We start from the raw sequence: 26,677 nt of genomic DNA on the forward strand, positions 1-26,677 counted from the left end.
GGGCAGAGAGAGAATCCCAAGAAGGCCCTGCAGTTTTGGTGCAAAGCCCCACACAGGGCTCCACATGCTGTGAGATCATGACCTAAGCTGAAATCGAGTCAGAAGCTTAACTGACTGAGCCACCCAGGTGCCCTGTCATGCTTAGGATTTTTCTTTTTAATGTTCCAGTGATGGCAAAAAGCTGGAGAGTACCTTAAACTATGTGAGAGATGTTAGAATTTTGGGGAAGGCCTAAGGCCATTCCTGGCATCAGCAGAAAGCTTTTTTAGTAACAATTCAGTTTTAGCTGAAATAAACTTAAAAAGCTGGATCTCAGACTAGCACTAGAACTAGTAACTTTGGAATTTCTACATCAAGTAGGTGATAACATAAGATCCAGAAAGACTGTCAAGCCTTTTTTTCAAGGGAGAGATGAAACTAATAAAGAAAAGAGGACTAATAAGGATCAATATGTTAAAGAGCTCAAAATAATGGACATATTCTTAATAAGCCAAGAAAAATACAACGTACATTACTGCTACATAGAGGAAAACTACAATTATATAATTGCAAGAAAAGATTGACAAGAAAGATTTAAAAATCTATTACTTTAATTGTATATTGTATGTAAAATGCTTTTAAATTATTTATATCTATAATTATTTTAAAATGTTAAAATAATGATTATTATTATAATTGTTTACACTTATTTTAGCTCCGTAGATGTAAAATCTTAATTGCGTGCCATTTGCTGTGATAAGCACTGGAGACACATTAAGAAAATGAAATACAGTATCTAAGCTCAAGAGACTTTCTGTCTAATGTATTAGATACAAGAAAACAATTTCAGTATGAGAACTCAAGGGAAGAGTGCTGTTAGTTGGAGACTACAGGAGTTTGGGGGACAATTTATTATGATCTATCAAAAATTAGGATTGAGATCAGAAAGGGATATTTAGATGTCCAGATTGAAGTATGTCAGTTTAAACAAGTAGAATTAGTCAGATGTACAGTGATGTTTAGTGTGATCCAGCCAGAGGAGCATCTGGTGTAGACATAACTGTATCAGGATCCTGGATAGGTTTATCATGTCTGTAGCACAGAGTAATATTATGAGGATGGAAGAGCGAAGAGGACCAGATCAGGAAAAGTGTGTCATTACCAAGTTTCTTAGCTCAGGCTTGCAAGTAGTTCAGTTCACTTCTTTAATCATTCTGTTCCAGATGAAGAATGCGACTTCTTCAATATCACCTTCTTAGGTTCCCTGCCACACTGTGCTCTCTCGGTGCTCGGGGCTCAGTCTTTATGTTACTTGATCTCTCCTTTACCTGGTTCAGCCATCGGACAATTGCATGACTATGGACCCCTCTCTCCCTGGCTAATTTCGTAAAGATTACCTCTATGTTCTTGGGGACTCCACCCATAATCCCTTATCTTTCAAACTTCTGGTCATTTCTTCCTTTCTTTGGATTTTGCTAAGAGGTGCTGTTCCTTGTTTTGTTTTGTTTTCTGTACTTCCACTCCTTTGACCATAGACCCTGGTGCCCCGTTACGCCCACAGTTAAAAAACATTAGCACGTGAAACAAGCTAGTTTCATATTCACCTCACCCTCCTAAAAAAAAATACTACATTTTGTTCTTCTAGTACAGAAAAGAATGAAGACAAACAAAATCAGTTGTATTCCATATTAAAAAAAAAGAAAAAGACTGGTCCTTCCTTAAACTAGTCTATGTTTAAAGGAATTTGTACTTTCTACAGAGGAAAAATTGAGGGCATTTTAGAGTTTCCAGTAGGAAACTAACAATAAAATTTCTATTTTTAAATACAAAATATCTAGATGTTAAATACAAAACACCTAGAAAAGGCAAGTTTATGGAGACAGACAACAGATCAGTGGTTGCCTAGAGTGGTGGGTAGAAGCAGAGGTGAACTGCAAACAGGCTAGAGGGAAGTTTTGGGAGGATAAAAAAGTTCTACACCTGGATGGTGGCCCAACCCTTTAAATTTATTAAATTCATTGAATTGCACACTTACAATGGTGAAAACATCACTTATACCTCCATAAATACCAATTTTGGAAAGTCAACCCAACTTTAGAGCAGAGTATCAATTCAAACAGAAGCAGGAAAACAAAACGGAAGTACTCATATCAGAGAGAGATGACCACCTGTGTGCCTGGAAGACTAATATTAAAAAGGACTCTATGAGGTGGTACTTGTAGGACAGGTGGTTGATGAAGTGTAGGGAATAAGAAAGTCACAGTATGAGGAAAATACCCAGGTTCCTGGCATAAGCATCAACACAGATGGGGGTTAAACTTACTAAATCAGGAGCTCAAGACCTGGATAGAACGGTGGTTTTGCAAGGGCAAGGGCAAGGGAGGAGTTTGGTTTAAAGTACGCTCAGTTTGAAATGTTAGTGAGATGTCTGAGCTGAGATGGCCAGTATGAAGTTAACGACGATCGACAGTTTAGGAAAGAATTCCAAGCTGAATCTGGTGATCCAAGTGTCGGCAAATGCAAATGGTAAATAAAGTTCTGTGACAGGATGAGATGAAGCTGGAGAGTGTGTAGCTCATGAGGAAAAAAAATGAAAAAATGGTGTACTTCTGTGAGGAAGTCCAAAATATAAGGAACAAAAAAAAGTACATATAAAGCCTAAAAATAACCAACTGGAGAGCTTCATTAACTAAGTGATTACAGTGAATCAGTCACAATTCTAAGCTTTTTACATGTATAGACTCATTTAATCCTCACGAAAATCCAATGAAATTAGTTTCAAAATTATTATCTCAATTCTACAGGTGATTAAGGCTCATCAACTTTGGGTAACTTTCCAAGACCAAAAGTCTGTATTACTGGCCTTCAATAGAAGTAATGATCAATATTTTAAGAGACTTAGTCAGTCTTGGAGAGTATTTGTGATTTTAGAATCAAAATTCAAGTTATGACTAAGTGATGCTTATTTTTTTCCTAGAAAAATTGTGGAAATCATTAAGATACAGAATTTATATGGAATTTAAAATTCCATGGAACTATACATTGTCAAAAGAAAATGTTCTCAAACACAGAATCTTCTAGTTAGGGACCCATATTAAGGGAGGCTCCTTCTGGAACATGGCCAGTTGTCACTGTGTGAGTAAGAGAAGGTACACAGCCATGAACTTAAAATAATGCACCAAGAGATCTCTATGTGTAGCTCTATCCACTGCACTGACTACTGTATATGTCTGTTTGGGGGTGAGAAAGTGTAATCTTTCCTTATCCCTCAAAGTAGGAAGAAACTGGGTAACAGTAAACAACAAAAGGACAGCTATACTGTCTTTAAAAAATTAATCACATTAATCCTCCTTCTGATTTCTTATTTTTGCGAAGGCCACCAGCATCTACTGAGTAGCCTAAACCAGACCTCTAGGAACAGTCCTTCCTTTTTTTCCCCCCTCTTCCCATTTATTAGTTGTGAAATCGTCTGGATTCTTCTTCTTTAACATTTTTGAGTATATACCTCTCTACTTGAGGTCTTCATCATTTCTGGATTCTTGAAACCGTCTTCTAACTAGTCTTTTTATGTCTGGTCACATTATATTCAAATTTATTATCCACACTCTGATATATTTATCATTATAAAAGAAAAATCTTACCGTGTGACTCTCTTGCTAAAAATTCCTTGTGGCTTTCCTTTTAATTTTTTACCATCTGTCCCTTATTTGTTTCTTCAGCCTACTTCTCTCTCTATCATGCCTCACATTTTTACCTCAGCCACACTGAATTTTCAGTTTGCAGAGGACTTTATTCTCTCCTGAGTTCCCAGTCTTCCCAAATGGAATTGTGTTATTTTTATTTGTTTTTAACAACCATTTATGGGGGACTTAATAAATTCTAAAGAACAAAATAATTCTAATTAAATCCCTTAAGTGTTCATATGAATGTTATTATCATTCCCAATTTATAGACAAGGAAACTGAGGCTCAGAGAATAATTGCCCATAGTAAGAGGGCTATCAATAAGTGTTAGAGCTAGAATTCTAAGCTATCCTTTATCCTTCATCTAAATTGCTCTCTGTTGTTACCTGTTGTAAGGAAATTTCCTTGGTGCTCTTCCTCCTGTCCTCTAGTTCACAAGTCTGTGTTTGGTGTTCCTAATTTGGGTTTCCATAATAGGCCTAATGAACTGTTATCAGAGTCTTTACCATAAAGTGTTATAATGGCTCCCTTAGTTACCTGTCTTACTAATTAGATACTGTGCTTCTTTAAATATATATTTGTGCTTGCTTCCCTGGTATTTTATTAAAGTTCCTGGTTCAGAGCAATCACTCAATAAATATTTGTGGAAAGGAGGAATGAAGAAAAGAAGGAAGGAAGGAAGAAACTTAACTTTATTTTACTCTCAACTCAGTCAGGGAGATTAAGCTACTATAGGAAGAAGCCTTAAATTAGAGAAGCTCTCTGAGCTTTCGTTGTTATACAAAACTGGCTTGGATCTAAGTGGCTAACACAAATGTGGATTTTTATACACTACTGTTCACTAAAGACTAAAAGGGATTTCCTCAAAATTTTATGCAGAGTTCAAACAACTACTAGTTCACAGAAATTTGAAGGGATATAAGAGAACAAGAATGAAGGCTATAAGAGAACAAGAATGAAGTTGGTTCCTTCTTATATCCATCAAGTCTAACTTTCTTAGTAAATTACTTGAGATTATGTGTGTGTGTACACCCATGTGTGCCTCTCTCTGTATATGAGTATGGAAGTGTGGGTATGTGCAATGCTGTTATTTCCAGCATCCTTTAGATGTCAAGTTTTTTAATGTCCAAATAAAATCAAATAAGCCCTCAATTTCATATAATTTTTGGCATTCCAGTGCCCTCCTCCTTTAGTTTCAAAAATGTATGTGGCAGATTTATATATATTCAACTTTGGTTTTTTTGTTCTCTTGCTCTTCACTCTGTTTCTTCCGAATTTTTTTTTTATTTTATGTTTTTGACATACAAAAAGTGATACATAATTAATGTATATAACCTGATGAGTTTAGTAATAAGTATACACCCAAAACCATCAATAGAGTCTATGCCATAAACCTGTCCATCAGCTCCAAAAGTTTCCTGCCATCCTCTTTATTATTGCTCTTCACTCTCACTTCATATTTATCTTTCATCTCAGTTCTGGTGTTCCAACTGCATGAGATTGCTCTGGTCTTTAATGCCCCAAACTATGAATTCAATTTATTTTCTTAGATTTTTCAAGGAACCACTAACAGGGCACTTGTGGGTAAAAATGAACTTGCTGAAGATCTGGTAATAATAACTGGGAACAGAAAGTGAAAGTTCTAAACCCTACTGATTAATCCTTGACCCTGAATCCTCTTCAGGCTTTTATCTCACAAAATTAGTGCCATTCCTTCCAGGATCATCTCATATTGGTTGTTTGCTTTTTAACAGTAACAACATTATTAATATTAACAATTATTATTATTTCCAAGTAATCTGCCAAAGTATCCCAGGAATGGGATATAGTATTATAATAATAATTATTAATAGTAATAATAGTAATAATAATGCTCTCAGAAATGTTCATCTCATAATTTAGTTATGAAATCTTAAACTTGGAGAGCTTGACTTGCCTTAGGATGAGACCCATTTATAACTCTTCTAAATCTGTATTTATTTTCTTATTTAACTCCTTAATCCATGAGGAATTTACTTTGTATGTTGTATGAAAAAACTTTTTTAAAACAAATGGTTGAAACATTTTCCCAGTTCCATACATTTACTAAATTATTCTTTACCCATCTGCTCAGAAAGAAGTTTCTCAATATTTTTATTCTATTTCTTTGATTTATCTGGCTTTTTTTTAAATCAGTAGCTCACAAGTAGTATTGTCTAATTTCGTTTTAATATTGGTATAATTTTTTTCTTCTTATCACTGATCAGGTAGGTTCTCAGCTCCTCATTCTTTCAAATGAACCTTTAAGTTATTTCATTAATTTCTGTAAAAACATCTAGTGGGGCTTTAGATTGAAATTTTATTAAACTTAAATATTAATTTAAAAGAATATGAATTTTTATTTTACCATCTTGGCCAATTGTTTGATATTCCATTTAGTTAAATCTTGTAATTCAAGTCCTGAATATCTTTTTTTTTTTTTAACATTTATTTATTTTTGAGACAGAGAGAGACAGAGCGAGACAGAGCATGAACGGGGGGAGGGCCAGAGAGAGAGGGAGACACAGAATCTGAAGCAGGCTCCAGGCTCTGAGCTGTCAGCACAGAGCCTGATGCGGGGCTCGAACTCACGGACCGTGAGATTGTGACCTGAGCGAAGTCGGACGCTCAACCGACTGAGCCACCCAGGCGCCCCAAGTCCTGAATATCTTTATAACATTTTTTTAAAATATGGAACGCTTCACAAATCTGTGTGTCCTCCTTGCACAGTGGCCGTGCTAATCTTCTCTGTATCATTCCAATTTTAGTATGTGTGCAGCCAAAGCGAGCACTATCATTATAACAAATTTTGACATACTTCTGACATTTCTTCGGATTGCCATTTCTTCATATTAGCCCCCTTCCTTCAGAGTTAGGAACACTCCGTTCTGTGGTACTCTCTCCAGTGTAGAATTTTTGTATTTTCATTTGAGTAAAACCAGAGATTATGGCTTTTAACATGGTGACCCTCTGCTTTTAGTCAAGTCTGTCATTCAGCAGATACTTCTTGATTATTATATTTTAGGTACTGTTTTAGATGCTGCATATACATCAATAACAAAACATCTTGGTAAATGCCTTGATACTCTGTTTAATGTTACATTCTAGTAGGAGTAAACAATATAGTAGTTCTTGATAAGTGCTATGTAAAAAAGAATAGACCAAGGTAAGTAGGATTTAGAGTGCAAAGTGAGTAGAATAATTTTAAATAAGCTGGCCATGGTGTGCCTTATGGAAAAGACAACACTTGTCCAAAGACTTGAATAGTTGAGCTGAGCTTTGCAGACAGAGAGTGGGGTAAATACTCCAGGCAGAAGAAAGAGATGGTACAAACCCTGTGGCGGGGATGTGCCTAATGTACTCAAGAATCACCTGGAAGGCCAGGATGGCTGCAATATGGTGAGCTAAGGAGACAAAAGGGGATGAAATCAGAGAGGGAATGCAGGACGCAAATTGTATAGGTCTTTGCAGGTCATTGTAGTAATTTTGGCTTAAATTTTTATGAAACGACGTGATTGGAGGATTGGGTCGGGGAATGACAATCACGTGTTAAAGGGCTCATTCTGACTTCTGTGCTGCTGTTAGTAGGGGAACAAGGATGGAAACAGGGAAGTCAATTAGGGGGACATTGCTATACATGATGCTTCCTTGGGTCAGCAGGACAGCAATGGGAATAACAAAAAATGGTTAGCTTTAGATATATTTTGAGTGAAAGTAAAAAGTATTTCTTTCTAGGTTGCATTTTTCCCCCCTTACTTTTTTTTTTAAGTTTTTTAAAAGTGTTTATTTATTTTTGAGAGAGGGAGAGACAGAGACACAGAATCCAAAGCAGGCTCCAGGCTCCAAGCCCTCAGCACAGAGCCCGATGTGGGGCTGAAACTCACAAGCTGTGAGGTCATGACCTGAGCCGAAGTCGATCCTTAACCGACTGAGCCACTGAGACACCCCATTTTCCCCTCCTACTTTTAATAAAGAATCTTCATTTTGTAAGTCTCTGCTGGTGACCTTTTAAATTTAGCTTATTCCTACTTGGGTTCTCTTATTAACAGAGTTTTCTCTTGGACTTTATACAGGTGCAATTCTCTTTTGAAAATATTGAGCTGTGGTGGAAAAAAAAAATACTGTATGGAAATCAAGAGAATGTGATTCCTGTCCTGGCTCTGTTACTAGCTTGCCATGTGATCTGAGATAATCCAGGCATTCCTGACTACACAGTGAGGTTAGAACAAATGATCACTACTATTCCTTTGAGCTTAAATATTCTACCCATCTATGATTCTGTATCTGTACATTGGTCAGGAAAGAGTTAAAAGTAACTGAAAAATCTTCATTTGAGTTCCTCGAAATATCAGCAGATTGTTTTGCCATAGCTGAAGAATTTTTAAGAGAAGAACTAGGAAGTTTCCAAAAATAAGCTTATAGTATTTTGAGGGGATGGTGGTCTTTCTGCTGACATTGCTGGCAAGTTTCTCTCTTTGACAGCGGAGGGGCCCTCGTCTGTAACGCTTGGCTTAATGGGGCCTGCTTTGTCTTTGTAATCCTGCATTTTGTGGGAACTTGGTTCCTACTTTGTCTTCTTACCATCTATAAGAGGATTTTCCTAAGAAATGTCTTTTTAGAATTACCCTTCCTTATTTCAGTCCCACACTTTCAAAACCTGATTTGTTGTGGTGGTGTCACTGTTTTATATACGCACAAGGCAGTATTTCCATTCACCTTTCTATCTGTTTCAGCCTAACGTTTCCCTGTAGTTGATGCTGTTCTTAAGATTCCTTTGCAGGGCTACCAGGGTCCATCCCATGTTGCCTCCCCTGGGTCATATTCTTCATGTGTACCTTGTGTCTGTTCTCTCTTAGATCACATAATACGTCTGATTCTGTGCCTAGGTGCAGCCTGCTCCTCTCCAAAGCTAGCTCAATCTGCTTTGAAACACAGAACAATATTGTTTTCCTCATCTCAAGGGCATTGCATTTATGACTCTATTTGACATTGAGAGACCAGAATTAAGATACTAAGAGACTATGGAATGAAAGGCAGAAATAGCTCGTTCTTGCAAATGGAAAGAAATTCACCCCCACTTTGCTAAAAGCACAAGATCTTTCTAATCAGACATTTGACATCATGACCAGGCTGGGGAAAAAGTGTACCTGTTCAGTTATAATTGGTTCTGCTCACAGAAGTGGATTTCTCATTGTCTGTGCAGCTACAGGAAATATGGTTAATAAAAGCACATGTCAGCCTGACTGAAGCTGTTCTACAAAACCCTGCCAGACCACTCTACAAAACTGTTATTTCCCATTATGAAAACTAAATCTCAAATCATAGTCGAAAGGTAATCAGTCTTCAAGAAAGTAGTCTATAGAAGCAAGCAGTAATTCAGATTTGATTGGCAATGTAAGTTTTTCAGGGAATAGTTCAAAATGGGAAGCATTTTGAGAGAGCCAGAAACACAATCCAAAATGATGATTCTCAGAATTTTCTAACATTGGGTTATTGATAAATATATACATTTTTTAAAGTTACGCTTTCCTGAGAACCATGATAATCATACACCATGGTTTTGTGTACTTCACCTCATTTAACTCTTGTAACACAACCTTGGGATATAGGTATCGTTGTCCCCATCGTATAGCTGAAGCAAATTGCCCAAAGTTCCTAGAGGTACGGCAAGTGCCATGTGGACCTTTCTGCTGCCAGCCGAGCAAGCTCCGGCCCTCCTTATAGTCCAATGATGCGTTCTGGAAAGGTGGTGTATGAACATCTCCAGCAACTTTTCTGCTCTACTGCTCCTTGCTTGATAGCCATGTTTATTGTTTCCATCACTGACAAAACAGAGCAGTAACACCTTCACCATAGAGTGGTTGTAAAGACAAAATACAAAGAAATGACACACATCTTAAAAAAAAAAAAAAAAAAAAGCCCTATCAAAAGGGAATTAATATGACCTCGCCTAAAAAGCTCAATTTTGTATATAAATTCCATGATTTAAAATAAAATCTTCTCCTCTAAGTGAAAGTCATTGTGATTAGGTACACCAGTAACATATAGAGCAAGCACATTTTTCTTTTCATACAAAAATGATGTTGCTGACACATTGCTGGAGAGACAGGTGTTGTATGCCCTTTTCCTAGTTGGATCTGCACGAATTCTGTAGTTCTGTGTGCTAACCAGGTAAACAAAGCCTGTGTTATGCCAATATACCTGTATCATATATAGATATCACTACCAAATTTTTTTTCTGAAATTTATAAAATTAGCGTCACCCTACTTCTGTTCTATCTTTCTCTGAAATAGGGCAAAACTAAATCTCTAGATATTCCTCATTTCACTCAGGAGAATTTTCCAGTTTGGACCAAGTAATCAGGTGATCTTGACTATAATTTCCTTGGAATTCCTTAGATTTCATTTTTTTTTCCTTTGCTACTTTGCTCATATTAATATTGATGTACATAGCTTATCTCCTCTGTTAGACCTGGGATAGTCTGTACTCCAAATACTATGTCTTGAATGAGTGTATGACTGCTCTCAAGAGATGCTTAATAAGTCTCTGTCTGGGGTTGAACAAGAGAACACATTTTCATGACACTTAAAAAATCTCCCAGGAGAAACCATTTGGATTATATACAGAATGTATCTAGCTTTAATGGAAAGCTAAGTAACCCTAGGACTTATTTCTAGTCTATATGCCAATCATACTCAGTTTATCAAACCATCCACCAAGTAGTTGGAATATGTAGATATAGCAATACAAAACAAAAGAAACAAAAAGCAACTGTTACTCAAGATGGGCAGACCATGAAGGTTATTATAGGCCATTCAAAAGGATTCTGATTTTTTTTCTGAGATAAGGAGTTATCAAAAGGGGAGAGTAGAGATGTGGCATGGTATGATTTATGCTTTAAAAGAATCACTATGGCTGTGAGGGGGTCCAGCTATTTCACATAGGCCATGCTCAGGATGTGAAGCTTTGTTTCTAAAGGGTACTCTAGATATTAGGGCCATTTTGTTTCATTTCGAAATGTATTTGAACATATCTTTGCTATATCAAAGTAAATAAAGTCAGTTTTATTTTTCTAATGTTTTGCCATATTCTGGGCAAGTAGGCAGAAGGTAATGAGGATTTAAGTAAAGTAACCTAGTTTGACCAGAATTTATAAGATATATAAATTTATTACCTATTCAGTGATGAAAAGGGACAATATCTGAAGCATGGTTATTTTTGTTGTGTCTTCTCAAGAAAAGATTTAGGAAGAAAAACATTTTTAAAAATCACTTACTTTCAAATAAAGAACTACAATCTGAAAATATATTATAGTTCCATGTTACTGCCAGTAAATGGTTACTCTAAAAGTTCAGGTAGTTTAGACTAAGACAATAATTATGAATGTCATTGATTTCTTTAATCAAAATGTCAATAATCGTCATTTTACTTTTTTCCCATTTACATTAGTCTACCCAACTTTTCATTATTCAATAATAGAAAGCTGTGGAATAAATCAGTAGAGGTCACTAGACTATTTAGCTTCACTCTCTATATCTTGATTGTTGGAAGGCAATTCTCTGAATGCTTTCATATTCCCTCATGGTCTAAACTTTCTGAGGAATGACCACTGTCAAATTTGGTTAAAGAAAGATTGAATAGCAAACATGTCCTGGAAGATAGAGATAGTATATTACTTCAGAGAGATTCAGAGACTTCTCTCTCCTGTAGTATTTGCTTATATCCCAGAATAAAAGCCTTTCCCTCTCCAGACGGTTGGGTGGGAGAATGTGCCAGCCAAGCTCTGGGTGTCATGCTTTTGTGAGTCTGTGGTACAACCCCTCTGTTTGTGCAAAATCCTAATTTCCCCCCAAATAATTAGACAATTATATCAATACCATTTTTCAGGATGCTTTTAGTAGTGAGGCCATTTATAGCCTCACCAGTGCTAAGATGATCTGTGATAATAAAAACTTTGTGTTTCCTGTCAGGATATCTATCTATCTATCTATCTATCTATCTATCTATCTATCATCTTTCATCTATCTTCTATCATCTATCTATTTATCTGACACTGTGGCAGGCTAACTTCTTGTGTTATAAGTATTGTCTCAGAGCCTTAAATTTCAGACTCAACACTGATGTCTTCTCTTTATGAGACTCATGCCACATTGATATTTGTACTGATGAAGAATGAGACTCATTTTATGTTAGTTGTCAAGATATTCTGTGTCATTTTTTCTTTATGATACATTCAAAACAGATAACAGAAATTGTGTGTAAATATGGAGTTCTTCACACACACATATTTGCAGGACTGTTGAGATGGATGCATAAAAGCATTTCATTGGCTGTGGTGATAGGTTTGAATTTCACTGAAACATGCTGTGAAGGATGATGTCATGCAAAGAACATGGTGACATGAGTACAGCAGAGAGTCATGTTGGCTTACGCCATGGATTGGTGACTTGTGAGGCTTTTTATCTGCATGAGTAGATAAGCAAGGTTTTTGTCTTCTGGCTAAAGGAAGAAGGTGTGGTATGTGGGGTGTGCGTGTGTGTGTGTGTACAAGGGTGCTGGAGAGACTTGGAGATAAATAAAGCAAGAAAGTTGCAGGGGAGGGGGTTAGAATATGGACATTTAACCTGATATCTTATGTTTTGATTGCCACAACTAGCGTCACAGCTTTGGGATGATGCAATGTTAAATAATTGCTGCTGATTGTTTTCAATAAATGGCTAATGATAGGACTGCTTCCAGAATGCGTGGAGTCAGCTCCAAAAGGAGCTTTTCTAGGGAGCTGCCAGATTAGTGTAACAGCGACAATAGTCTGTGTGTGAATGAAGCTTTTTAAAAAATTGTTTTATTGTGCTAGGAACATTTAACAAGAGATCTACTGTCTTAACAAATGAAGTGTATAATACTGTATTATTGCAAATAGGTGCAATGTTATATAGCAAATCTCTAGAACTTATTCATCTTCCTTAACTGAAACTTTATGTCTATTGATTAATAATTCCATTTTCCCCTCCTTCCAGCCTCTGGCAACCACCATTCCACTCTTTGAGTCTATAAATTTGACTACTTTAGATAGTGCCTATAAGGAGAATCATGCGGTAGTTGTCTTTTGGTGACTGGTTTATTTCATTTAGTATCATGTACTCAAGATTCATCTATGTTTTTGCATATTGCAGAATTTCCTTCTCTTTTAAGGCTGAATAGTATGTGTGTATATACCAGATTTTCTTTATTCATCCCTCTGCTAATGGATATTTAGCTTGTTTTCACATCTTGACTATTGTGAATAGTGTTGCAGTGGATATGAGAATGCATATATCTCTTTGAGATCCTGATTTCAATTCTTTGGGATAACTATCTAGACTTTGGATTGCTAGATCATATACTGGTTGTGTTTTTAATTGTCTGAGGAATTTCTATCCTGTTTCCTAAGGAGCTCCAAACCCGGTGTGCCCCTCTGGGTTGTTGCATGTCTGCTGGGTTTAGAGACTACTACAGAGCTGGGGGGAGGGGAATAGGACAAAAGCAAGGCAGGATGCCACAAAATTCACCGTTCTCATCAAGACTGAGTCATTTTTTGAATAAAAGCTTCTCAGATTGTTGAAAATATTTAGTTAATTTTGAGTTCTAAAAAATTTGATTCTAATGATTTTTGCCAGTGTTCATTGGTTTTATGGATGAGTGGCATTTTGGAGGTCCTTAGTCCACCATTCCTAACTGTTGATCTTGGGCAAATTATTTAACATCCTTTTTTCTCAGTTTTTACATTTGTAATACAGTGATAATAACATGCCTCAGAAAGTTGTTGCAAGTTTATTTAGGAAAATCACTGAGAATAGTGCCTGGCACATAACAAACACCCAATAAACACCTGCCACTAAGATCAAGTATATTTATTTAAAACATATTAGTTCTGAGGCACCTGGGTGGCTCAGTTGGTTAAGCGTCCAACTCTTGATTTTTGCTCAGGTCACGATCTCATGGTTCTTGAGATCGAGCCCTATGTCACGCTCTGCACTGACAGCACAGAGCCTGCTTGGGATCCTCTCTCCCACTCTCTCTGCCCCTCCCCCACTTATTCTGTCTCTGTCTCTCTCAAAATAAATTAATAAGTTAAAAAATTTTTGTAATAAAATAATAACAAACCTACCCTTTATTATTTTTTTTAATTTTGGTTTTATATTCATAGCATAAGTCGCACTTTTTTTTATTGGTTTATTTGGGTAGGTAGATTTATAGGTTCTATTCCACAAAGCTTCAGACTACAGCAGTTGAATATTCCCCAGAGCATTTTGAAACAGTAACTGATGGCCGGCCATTGCAGACATTATGGTTATAAGCAGGCTGAAAACCATACTCAAACAGGGTAATTTTGCCTTTTGTTACCTCAGGAATACAAGCCTGTTTATGTATGTACTTTTGCCAAGATGGTATATAAAACAGCACTTTTTGAGAGGGTTGCCTAGGGATCAAATATAAAATTTACAATATTTTATGAAATACCTAGAACTCTCAAAGTCATTGATGTTTTTATAAAGTGTTTTAAATTTTGATGATAAACAAAGATGTTTCCTTAAGACACTCTCTACTGAGGGAGAATGGATATTAAAAGGACTCATTCAGTGCCTTAAATGTCAGCGAACTCCAGCCGGTCTGAGAAAGCACGTGGCAATTCCATGAATAAGTTTAATGTATAATCAAAATGGTCAGTTCAGAATATTTAACAATAGTAATTAATTATGAAAAATTTTTAGTTATTTGCCCTCTATTCTATAGATATATTAAGCATAATATTCATATAATGACCCACTTCATCATAAATACCCTTTGAGGCTATATTTATTAGTATCCTAAAGGCTCTGAGTTTTGAATAAGCAAGAAAAAAATGCCTCTATTGGCTCAAGAGTTGTTCTTCATCTCTAACTGAACTATTTTAATTACTACATTTAAAAATATGTTTATTTATTTTTGAGAGAGAGAGAGAGAGCACATGCACACTAGGGGGGAGGGGCAGCGAGAGGGGGTACAGAGGATCTGAAGTGGGCTTAGCACTGACACCAAAGAGCCCGACACAGGGCTCAAACTCAAGAACCGTGAGATCATGACCTGAGCCAAAGTTGGACATTTAACCAACTGAGCCACCAGGCGTCCCTGATTATTACTTTTTTAAAAATCATTTCATATAGTAGAGATTACACCAAATCAGATCTAAAGGAAGGAAGTATACTTCATATAGAACTTTCTGACTTTAAGATGTATCATTCTGAAAAAATAACTTGTAATATATATGTATTGACCTATACATTTAATCCAATTCCAATAAAAATTCAGCTGACTTCATAAAAATAGGAATTCACAGCAAAGATTTTTCAAAAATAGGATACAACAAGAATGAACCATTTTTTAAAAATTAAATTGAATGTCATTGGATTTAAAAACTTATTCACTGGGGTGCCTGGGTGGCGCAGTCGGTTAAGCGTCCGACTTCAGCCAGGTCACGATCTCGTGGTCCGTGGGTTCGAGCCCCGCGTCGGGCTCTGGGCTGATGGCTCAGAGCCTGGAGCCTGTTTCCGATTCTGTGTCTCCCTCTCTCTCTGCCCCTCCCCCGTTCATGCTCTGTCTCTCTCTGTTCCAAAAATAAATAAACGTTGAAAAAAAAAAAACTTATTCACCTTTTAAGATATTCTATTAAAAATGAAAAGAAATGCCCCAGTCTGAGAGAAAATATTATACACAAATACAAAGCACTTGTATTTACTATACATTAAAAAAAAACTCTTAAAATTTAACAATGAGAAGACAACATAACTAAAAACAGAAGAAAAAATATTTGACCATTTTGCAAAGAAGTCATTCAAAATGGTCGATGACTGAAAAAAATCCTCTACAGGTAAGATAATCATTATCAAAAATTAAATCACAATGAGGTACCAAACAGCTAAAGTTAAAAAGGCTAACAAGATCAACTTTTGGTTCACTTGGGAAGAGTTGGAACTCTAGAAGAACTGGTACATGCTGATGGAGATTAAATGATACAACTTGAAAAAAACCACCAAACTGTATGACAGATTTTTAAAAGAAATTCCATATCAATCTTTTGTGAGACTTCGCCATTCCACTTGAAGGAACTTACCAAGGAAAAATGAAAGTGTGTCCAGAGCATGGCACCAGCAGCCAAGAAGAACCACCCAGAGAGTGTATTTGGGCCCTGATCAACATACTCCCTTCTGAGCAAAGTGAGATGGCAACTGTGCTTTGCTAGATCTGACTTTTTTCAGGCCAGTGACTCTATGTTGCTCCCATTTTTCCTCCTCTTTATGAATGGAAGCAACTATTACAGTTCTCCTGATCCAGTCTCCCCATTGTACGTTGGGTATGTGGGGCCCAATAGCTTTCTTTATTCCCATTTCTTTATTCCATTGTCTTCTGATCAAGAAGAGGCCCCCACAACTAACCTCAACTGCACCTGAACCTGATTTACATCATGTATTCCTGGACTTAAAGTGTGCTCCTGATGTTGAAATGGGATGAAACTTTGAGGGTTTAGGGAGTTTGGTAAATGTATTTCAGAAATGGGAAGGAAGTGTATCATATCTGGCCAGAGGACTAACTGTGGTCGTTATTCTCCAAAAACGGTCCCTATCATAATTTTATTAGATTAACATTTGTTAAGTTAAACACTAGGGTGTCATATGGTGAGCTTCATTTCAACAAAAGATCACGAAAGAATTGAAATAGAGAAGTTTATTACTCACAAGTCCTGGAAAAAATACATGGCAAGCCTGGAGAGACCACATGGGGAGGTCAAGACAAGGTACATCAAAAACAGCTGTCAGGACCAAGGGCACATGCCTTAATTAGGTCCTAGGGTGGAGTGCTCTGGGGAGTTTCCAGGCTTAGATTAAATGGGTCAATTTAAACAAAAAGAGTGAGATTTTGGTAAGCTTTGCAGGAGTCTTATCTAAGGAGCTTATAAGGAAAAGGCTCTGGGAGACAGAGGAGACTGTTTATCACAGGACCACTGGCGAAGTCATAACAGGAACTTAATGTTTATTTATGACTCTGTGGACTTGTATCTAGGGTGTCAGCTTGTATGATGGGCTGATCTCAGTTTAAGGCCCCTGCAGGATGCTTAGTCAAACAAAATGGATGCCAAGGCACCAATGCCATGGAGTTGCTTAACTAACTCTCAACAGCCCCCAATGAACCACGCCTCCTAGTGTTCATGCCTCTCTCTAGTGCTTTACCACACTGGATCTGAATTAGCCCCATGATTTGCTTTAACCATTTTACTGTGGTACAAGTATCAATGAGCCAGTTTCTCACCTTAGCCTTTAGAAGGCCTAGTAGGTTTTGCTTTGCCTTTTAGGATAACTCTGAACTGTGCTGTAAAAGAACTGGCTATCTTGTTGTAGAGACCATTGGGATATTCAGTTGTCACAGCATCCCAGCAGAGCCCAGCTTTCTCCACCAAAGTGCTGGGCACATAGCGAGCCATCTTGGACATTGCAGACCCAGATAACATCACACTGAGTTGGGCCTAGTTGATTTACAGAATGAATGGTGGAGATAATAAAATGCTGTTGCAAATCACTACCTTTTGAGATCATTTGTTATGCAGCAGTTGATAGCTAAGACATTTATACAAGTCACTATGTATCTGCACATAAGATTTTATAGAATAAAATCAATATATTGGCTAATTTTACTTGAACTTGAGCTAATCTTAAACCTTTTATTCTGGTATATAATTACATAGCCACTAATATTAAAGGCTTCTACAGTTGTTGCTGTATTGATTACCATTCTTTAGGTTGTTTGGTTTCAAAAAAGAATTGCTTCTTACAAAGTTAAGTGACAGTTTAAGCCATTTATAGATCTTGGCAAGGAAGAAGATACCAGATGTCATGTATGTGATGGAACTATCCATAATCTTCTTCTTGTCATTAAAAAGTCTTTTCAATCCTTTAGTGTTAGTTTAAAAATATAGTTGCTTCTCAGTCAATGGAAAGCAGATAATTTTTTAATAATAGATAAAGAATTCTTAAGGGATCTCTGAGTATTTGTACCTGTTTTCTTTTTAATGGTGGAAAATGGGATAAAGAGGCTCAAACACATTCTCAAAATGTAAATCCTTCTTTTGGAAATTTCTAGCATAACCACTTGGGATACAAGTTATGCTGAAATATATCCAGAGTATGTGAGATGATCGGAAACATTGATCCTTTACAGAAACGTTTTAAGTCTTAAGGCTTCCACATTAGCTTAATTACATAAGACCATTATAACAAGCTACGCTCTTTATCTTGCCCCCCGAGGAAGTGCATTTTAGGCCAAAGTTCTATTATCAGCAGAATCTTGGAATTACCTGTAGCTTCTTATTATTTTTCTGTCCTCAAAACCATGCAACAAGTAATGTTGAGGCTTTGGGTGTATAGTTTGAATCAGCATATCCTTATACACAGACAGACTTTGAATTCTGGAACCTATCCAGTGTTACCAACTTGATTTAGTATAACCTCATTTGTCTGTTAAGTAGATCACGACTGGCAGAGCCAAGAGGAATCTAATAAACACATTTTACTTCTCATAGAATAAGAATTCCTCAAAGACTGAGTTTTCCTCTCCTTTTAGTCAACCACCTAAGCAAAAAGATTAGACTTCTATGTCATTCACCAGAGCGAGTTTACATTTTTAGACTTCTCTGGGAATATAAACATCAAAATCACATTAGATTTCAAAGATGTTGTTGTTTCAAGGGGGGGAAGCCATAGGAATTAGAATCTGTTGTCAAGAATACGTATTAAAAGAGAATTAGGGAATGGAAGATATTTGAATGATTCTGGATACACAGAAATGAACCATCACATTCAAGTTTTTTTTTTTCCAGAAAAATGATCCCAAGAACTTAATCTTTAACCAATCAAATTGTAAATCAAATACATCATTAGCTCAAATATAAGGACTCTTCTTTAAAAATCCTCCATGAAAAATGAACATTCTCTTTGAAAAATGGGCAAATTACAGGAATAGAAAATTTATAGAAGTACAAATGACCAGTAAATATATAAAACACTTGTTAATCCCATTAAATAGATATATTCAAATTTTAAAATAAGCTGTTTTAATTCATCACAGGCAAAATAAAAAAAATATAAAAAGTTAATCGGATTGTACAAGGAAACAGCTTCTCTTATACTCTGTATGAATACTTTTTTGACCTGACAATTCCACTTAACATTATCTGACTGAGAAAGTCTTCCCATATGTGCATTCATAAGAATAATCATTATTACATTGTTTCAAATAATGAACATATGGAATCAATATAGATGTCTATTAATAGAAGAATGATTGTATAATCTAAAAAAATCTATAGTGTACATTTTAAAATGAGACGGATGTAGTGAAAGGTAAACATCTAAGATGTATTATTAAGTAAAGAAAGAAAATTATAGAACAAAATACACAGTATTTTTCCATTTATTAAAAAAATCACAAAACTACTCATTTCCATATGATCTTTCATGTATTCTGATACATATATGTGATGTGAAACACATATCATTCTGAATACAGTGATCTTGGGGATGGGTGTGGAAGAAATCGTGAAATCAGGGCTATGCATATATTCATTTTGTAATTATGCAGAAATAAAAGAATAGGAAAAAATCCCAGGCGCAACTTAAAAGAATCCCATCTTTGGTTTTAAACTATGCCTGGTGAATCATAATTAAACTATACTTAGGTGAACCATAAATAATTTAAACACTTTCACAGTTCCAAATTTCAGTGTGAGGTCAGTAATTGCCATGGAATGTAAAGGTGGTTTGTAAAGTCCTTTATCTAATGGAGCGGAAATAAAATCTCAAACCAGGGAAATAAGCATGACTGGCAGTAGAGAGCAAAGCCTCAGTGTAGGGGCTTAGTGACATTGAACATGGTGCTTCATCTCTCTGCCGCTCCTTCTTCGCTTGTACAATGAGGAGGTGATATACACCTTATAAGTTCCTGGGGGAGACCAAAGAAGATATTAGAGGACAACATTTCGTACACTGTCAAGCACATAAGTCCTGAGATACTGGTACGTGTTTTCACTTATTGATAATAAATACAACTAACTTAGAAATTTAAATCACTGATTAGAACCAAGTAAAGAAAGCTAAGGATCACTAACTCTGAAGATTTGCCCAATTTAATGGAATCCTTAAAAATGTTAGTTTTATTTCCGTTTATTTATTTCCTTCCTAAACCTTTCATTTGAAAGGTAGCTTTAAGAAATCAAATAATTCTTCCAAACATAATTGCTGTTTCCATCTCTCTGCAGAGCTGTATGCGGACTAAAATTCAGAGAGCCACCTAGTAAAGTCAGTAAAGTGAATTGGAAATGAATATTGTCTTCTGATGATGTGTTTGGAACACTGTAATATTTGCATTTTAGACTGAGCTCAACTTTGTATTGTTTAAGGTAAAAAGATTCTTTAGGGTTAGCCATGTGATAAACTAGCAAGATTGATTATGTGCGGTTGGAACTAAGACCAGGACTGCCATAATGATTAGATCCTGCTAGTAGAATCAAAGCCAATATAGTGAATACAAAGTGATACTTTTATATTCAGCATTGAGCTGTATCCAGGTAACTTTGTAGAAATGATGAGCAACTTGGGAACTTTTGTTTAGAAACATTGTAATATTTTTGAAACTGTTCAATTTATGATCTGAATAGTCTGAATACATGAATATTCAGCTGATAATTGTGTTGTGGTTTTAATATTCTAAATTTTAAAAATATAATTAATACTGTTCGAAGATCTCTTTTATACTTTGCCTTTATTCTTTTACAAAAGAAAGTTCCTTTGTCTTTTCTTTTTGGAAGAAAAGGCATACATATTTTAAAAGGAAGTGGTAATTAGCATCCCTATTCTATTGTTTTCATTGGAAAGTATGGTTTCTTTTTAGGTAAGCCAACTCTCCCTTCAAACTACAAAATTGATGATGAAGCAAAAATATTCACACTTTGAAGTTAGAAGGAACAGCTTGCCGGGTTGACAGAGGCAAGTGGAGGGAAATGTGCCTGGAGTTGTTAATGAATCCAGAAACACAGCATGACATTTAAGTTAGTTAGAAGGAATGGAAAATGAATCCCTGGAATACAAATAATGTTATTTAAGATTTATTTTGCTCTGCAAGTGTACTTCTTTAATTAAATGAAAGAAGCATCATATTCCACCAATTTATAATCTGTATGAATGGAAAAATCATTAAATACCTAGGCTCAGAACTAAGTAGAGTGAATTGTGTATTTGTGTGCACGTGTGTTCTACAGCTCAGAAAAAGAGATGTTAAGAAGAAAGGGTGAGATTTATTTATGAATATTTGGGGGTTCTATTACAAGCTATTAATAAAGAACTCATCAACTGTTTTACTGGAACTGACGAATGTATTTTACATTTTTACTTACGTGAGGAAGGGAATTCTGTTATTTCTAGAAGTAGAATAGAAAAAAGGCTAAATATGTGTCTAATAGCCAACTATTTTCACCAAAAGTATCATTAAACATTTTTTAAAACAAATATTTCCAAATATTGATTTATGGTTCATGCTGCATTCAGTAATTCTGTTGGTTATTGCATCAAACAAACAACAAAGCTACATAGAATGTATGAAATTCACTTTGGGGATTCCTAGTGGGAATCTCAAAGACATAAGCAGTCATTAGAAGGGCTAAATCAGAAACGTAATGAGCTTATTGGATGATGATTAAGAATTTATTACAATTCTCATATTAAGTTGCCATGGACACAGAAAATGAAATAGTGATTTCAGATAGGTCCCACAAATTGAAAGTCATGTGAGCAAGTGCTCTGACTTTTGGGTGCTAAATTTTGATCTGTTTACTTCTACATTAACCACTAAATAAAACCTTGCTCCAGATTTCACATAAAGAAGGATTTGCTAAAGTATAATTATAGATGTGTCCAAGGAATGCTCTAATGGTCAGCTAGCATTCAAATATACCCAATACAATTCAATTTTGATTAAATTGCTTGAGTAATCCTTTAAATTGGGTGCTAGAAAATTCCTTTCATTATTTCATAACCGATCTTTAGACACAATACCAAGTAATAATTTGTAATTTACCACAACTGAAATTGAATCTCATGTTTTGAAGCTAGTGTGCTCGAGTTAGCTTCCCCATCCATTTTTTCTACGTGGCAATCTTTGTCAACTTGGGTTTCTGTTGTTCTCTCTTCATCATCTTCTCAATAGTTACACTGGTGACATGATGGAAACTTTGTTGCTTTGTGAAATACTCCCCAGAAAATAGCCGGATGATAATGTTGGTGAGCAGGACAGAGACCTAAGAAAGTAACAATTCTTATCCCTCAAATAGCTTTATACATGATTTTGGCCTTGTGTTTGTAGACTGTTGAGAGTCTGAAGATATATATATATATATATATATATATATATATATATATATATATATATATATTTCATTCTGCATTACTGCATTGTTAAGGAAGAAATGTGCTATAATAGTAGTCTTAACTTTGAGAATTCTTGAAAGTCTCAGGGGGGTATCCCTTGAGAATGCAACGGTCTCCTATAACAAAATTAGGTTTATGAGACACTTGTAGTTTATATGAAGCTTTAAAACTCACAGTTAATGAGATTTCCCTGGTGGTGGCCCATATAAATGGAGATGTCAGAACAAAATGAAGAATAAACTCCTACTGTAGTGGGGAGAAGGGTCTGATTTTGTGATAATGTGGAAGAGAGAGAGCAAAACAAACAGTAACTTTTATACTAATCTCTTCAGGAAAAGCAGAATTGGAGCAACTCGTGGAGAAAATATAGACTCCCCAAAATTAAATGAGAGAATGCAAAGAGTAAGACAAATATGCAATCTGTCACAGTGTGATGACCAATGATTGCCACTGCCTTCAGTAAAGGCCAGCATGCCACACCCCTCCATGGGGTGTGTTCTAGATCTTTACCAAATATATTACTCTAGGAAATAGGGTCTTAAAAGTCAAGGTTCTGATAAGGTGTCAATAAACTAGTGCCCCATTCAGTCCCTCTCTCAGGCTATGATATCTCTCTATATACTTAATAATCAGTTTTATATTTTAATCTTGTTGATCATGGATTCTTCTACATACATACACTTCAGAACCAACTTTCTTTTTCATGTTTTAACATTTCTATTCTATCTGAAAATTAAAGGAAAGCTACTGAAGTATAAAAACCCCACCTTTGCAGACTTTAGATAAACAAAAAAGAAAGACAAGCTAATTTTTGGCAAATGACCATGGAAAATATACAGCAAGTGCCTTCAGTCCGATCTAATCTTTACCTCATAGGAGTTTTATGAGTATTAAATGGGATAAAGTATGTGCTATGTCAGGTAACTAGTGAGCACTTAGTAAATGTTATCAATAATTAAGGTGTCTACCAGGCAATCTTTGGATACAGATTATGTTGCACACTTTCTTGTGTCTTTCTAAATTGGTGATAGATACCTTTGTTGCTCTCAATTATCTCCTTCTTAATTAAATCTAAGTTAAGCCAGCTTTTAGGTATGTGTATGATTGATTCTATCATGTCTCATCTCAGAATTATCTATCCAATAATGCTATAATGTAAACCATACATGTTAGCCATATATGCAATTTTAAATTTCCTAGTGGCCATATAAAAAAAAACAGGTGAAATTAATCTGGTTCATATACTTCAGTCTGATATTTAAAAAATATTAATAATTTCATTGATTTATATATAATCAATATAAAATTACTAATGAGATCATTTACATTTTTTTAAGTTAAAAAAATATCTAGTGTGTATCTTACATTTACACACATCTCAGTTCAGATTGGCCGCATTTCAAGCATTCAATAGCCACATGCCGCTAGTAGTTACATATTGGATAATGCAGATCTATGTAAAGAGAGAATGACTTAAGCTAAAGGAAGTCATCTCTAATTATGTAATCCTCATCCTAACCCTTACTCTAATCCTTTAGTATGCATTTAATTCCCCTATATAAATTTATACTTCCATAATAAACTCCTTTTTTAGTTTAGGAAATTCCTAAATTCTGAAAATATAAGCAATTTCTGTATGTAAAATATAGTCATTTTCAAAGGGAATGTCTAATATGACTTCAGTGCTTTAGTATATTTCTTTTGGGACTTCTTGGCATCTCTAGCATTGAATTCTTTTGTTTATAGGTATTTCTTAAGTCCTTAACACATGTATGAAACTGCACCAAACTTTACCTAAGTATCATGTTAAAGTACACAATTTAGATTAAAAATTCTTGTAAACTTTTATTATAATTCTGATTATGTTATTTTACCACTAAAGAACCAGTTTCTTTTTCCACGAAATGGTCTAATATAATTCTTTCATTAATTATTGCATAAATAGTCTAGTCCATTCATTCTTCCATATACTTTAAACTTGTTCTTATATCAAGTCACATAATTGTTGTTTTTTAAATTGTTTTCATAATTATATTTTAGATAATTATTTATATATTTGCCTTCTTATAAAAGATAGTTTACTTTGTTGAGCTTTAACATTACACATTAAGAGACTTTTTACGTTGCTGCTACAGGAAACTTGACATTCCTATCTTTTTTGTTCCATGAAGTCAATATCTACTGAATGCCTACTGGGCATTAAGGCTGTTTATTTATTGTAGTGGCATATATTTATAATATATATTCATTTTGAGGCAAATTTTTTTCATTATCACATAGTGCTTTCATAAATTGTTTTACCAATGAAAGCTATGTTTCTCTAGGAAATTGATTTATTTTTATCTTATGATTAATGTAAATGTAAGAATTTATTATGTTTCCCTCTTTTGGTGTACTAGTAAGTTTAGAATCCGTTTTACAACTCAACTCTATCAATTATAAAGGACCTTTGATTTGATATTTATGTACTCCCTCTTTTTGACTATCTCTTATTTTTGTTGTATTCTTAATTCTTTTTTTGTATTCTCTTGTTGTTATATATACATGTATATGATTCAAATCTCTTTTGTAATGAAGCTGTGTAAGTATATATATATACAAATACATGAATGTATACACATATAGATGTTTGTGGTATATATCTGTATCTATATGTATGTATACATGTATCTCTAGAAAATAAATTATATTATTGTCAAAGTATTTGCTGCCTTTCTCTATCAGATTCTCCTCTACCAGGCTGTTTGTAAAGGAAGATAATATTCTCAACACCACTCATATCAGACTTGTCTACCATACTTGACTTGGCCGATGAAATGAGATATATGTGACATATGCCACTTCCAAGCAAAATCTTTGAGAGCCTGTACTTGGTTCTACCATCGTTCTCTTCTCTCTGCCAAGGAATTGATTAATTCGTTGATAGTAGCCACTACTTTAGCTTGGTCCCAGAGCCTAGTTATAACTGAATCCTGAAAAACAGAAGTAAGAAACAAACCTATATTGTTGTAGCCTACTAAGAATTAGTAGTTGTTGATACCACAACTAATTTGAGCTAATACAGTTTATACTAATATATATACATATATGCATATATGTGTGTCTGTATTTAAAGAGAAGTCAATTTACTTATCACATAGATTTATAGATTTACATATCTATATACAAACATGCACATATAAAGTACCTAAACATATTAGTGCCTTTAGAGATTGTCACAGTTTACTACATTTAGTACATTTTTAAACAGTTAGTACATTGTTTTAGTACATTGTATTCAAGAATAAATTCATATATATATGTATATACACACATATGTATATTATCATTAAAGGCTTAGATACATCAGTAACTCCTACAATAATTGTAAAAACTAGAAACATATTACACCATATATCATGACTAATATGGCCAGTAGCCATGTGGGGCTATTTAAATTTAAATTAGCTCAAATTAAAAATAGAGTTCCTTAGTTCAAACCTTTTAAGTACTCAATGGCCATATGTAGCCAGTAGTGAATAACACAGATATAGAACATTTTTATCTTCCCAAGAAATTCTGTTAGGAAGCTCTATTATTGAATAGAAGAATGTTTTTTGACTTGCAGTACAAATTATTTTGAATTCCTACTTTTCCTTTCTAATATATGGTGGTCACCATTTTTTTTATTATGAAACGATTTCGTTGTTATTATTATTGCCACAAAAATCACAAGTTGGCAGAAACATTCTAATAAGGAAACGTCTGAATTGAAAAGTCACTATGTACTGTCCACTTAATAGTAAAAAAAACAAGATTAATCATAACATTTCTGTTAGGATATAAATAACTGGACCGTAGAGCAGGCACATTTTTGAGTTCAAAGTGACATTACTGCTCCCTCATAAAAGCTAAACAATGAACAACTGTAATCAAACTCATTTTTGGAATTAATTCAACTAGCATATTAAAATACTAGAAAATACACTATCTCTCTAGGCTTTATTTCTTCAGCTAAATAAAGTAGCTTTCATATTAGTAAATAATTAATAATTGGTGCAAAATATTAGAGGTTGCAGTTGAATGACAGTTAGAGGAATCAGAGGAAAAAGCCAGAAGCTTCATTTAAAAATGCCAGAATGCTTTCTGAAATGTCTTGTGTGTTGAGCATTCTCACCTCTTTATTTTTATTATCATCTTGTCAAAAGTTGCCATTAGAAGCAATGGGCATGCAGCCATCTTGAATTAAAGTGAATTTGGTCATGGAAGTATTCTGTTAGAGAATGTCATATAAGAGTTTTCATCTTTTTTCCTGCAAAAAGTGAAATTTATTAGTAATAACCTTTGTATAGTAAAATTTGTCCATGATTTTATAGTTGCATTTGTGGTGTTGATCTACAAGTTAATGAGATGTTTATGTGCTACCTTTTTAGCCTGACAGCCACTCTGTACAATTGTTCTTGCAAAATCACACAAATGTATACCTACTTGCATATTGATAATCTTATATTTAGGCATCTTGAAAATTA

At 34.9% G+C, this 26,677-nt stretch overlaps 1 protein-coding gene and 1 non-coding gene across 3 annotated transcripts in view; one reads left to right on the forward strand and one right to left on the reverse strand.

Moving 5' to 3' along the window:
• The window catches only part of THEMIS (thymocyte selection associated), a 184,338-nt gene that overhangs the window by 106,499 nt on the left and 51,162 nt on the right, over positions 1 to 26,677 (forward strand). The gene's annotated exons all lie outside the window — the stretch shown is intronic.
• Positions 6,366 to 6,472, reverse strand: LOC113599036 (U6 spliceosomal RNA). Its single transcript, XR_003419774.1, has one exon. It is a non-coding gene; the product is annotated as a U6 spliceosomal RNA (small nuclear RNA).

Source organism: Acinonyx jubatus, chromosome B2 (genome assembly GCF_027475565.1).
Source record: "Acinonyx jubatus isolate Ajub_Pintada_27869175 chromosome B2, VMU_Ajub_asm_v1.0, whole genome shotgun sequence".
NCBI classification, from domain to species: domain Eukaryota; kingdom Metazoa; phylum Chordata; class Mammalia; order Carnivora; family Felidae; genus Acinonyx; species Acinonyx jubatus.